Below are 241 nucleotides of genomic sequence, written 5' to 3'. Positions count from 1 at the left end.
ACAAAAATAATATTAAAGTGTACAAAACCCCTCGCACCAGAACACGACAACAGAACATGACACCAGAACATGACACCAGAACATGACACCAGAATATGACATCAGAACACGACACCAGAACACGACACCAGAACACGACACCAGAACACGACACCAGAACACGACACCAGAACACGACACCAGAACACGACACCAGAACACCAGAACATGACACCAGAACATGACTTGCACAAAACATACA

This window comes from Salvelinus sp. IW2-2015, unplaced genomic scaffold (assembly GCF_002910315.2).
Source record: "Salvelinus sp. IW2-2015 unplaced genomic scaffold, ASM291031v2 Un_scaffold12027, whole genome shotgun sequence".
Taxonomy (NCBI): domain Eukaryota; kingdom Metazoa; phylum Chordata; class Actinopteri; order Salmoniformes; family Salmonidae; genus Salvelinus; species Salvelinus sp. IW2-2015.
This window is presented reverse-complemented; position numbering follows the sequence as displayed.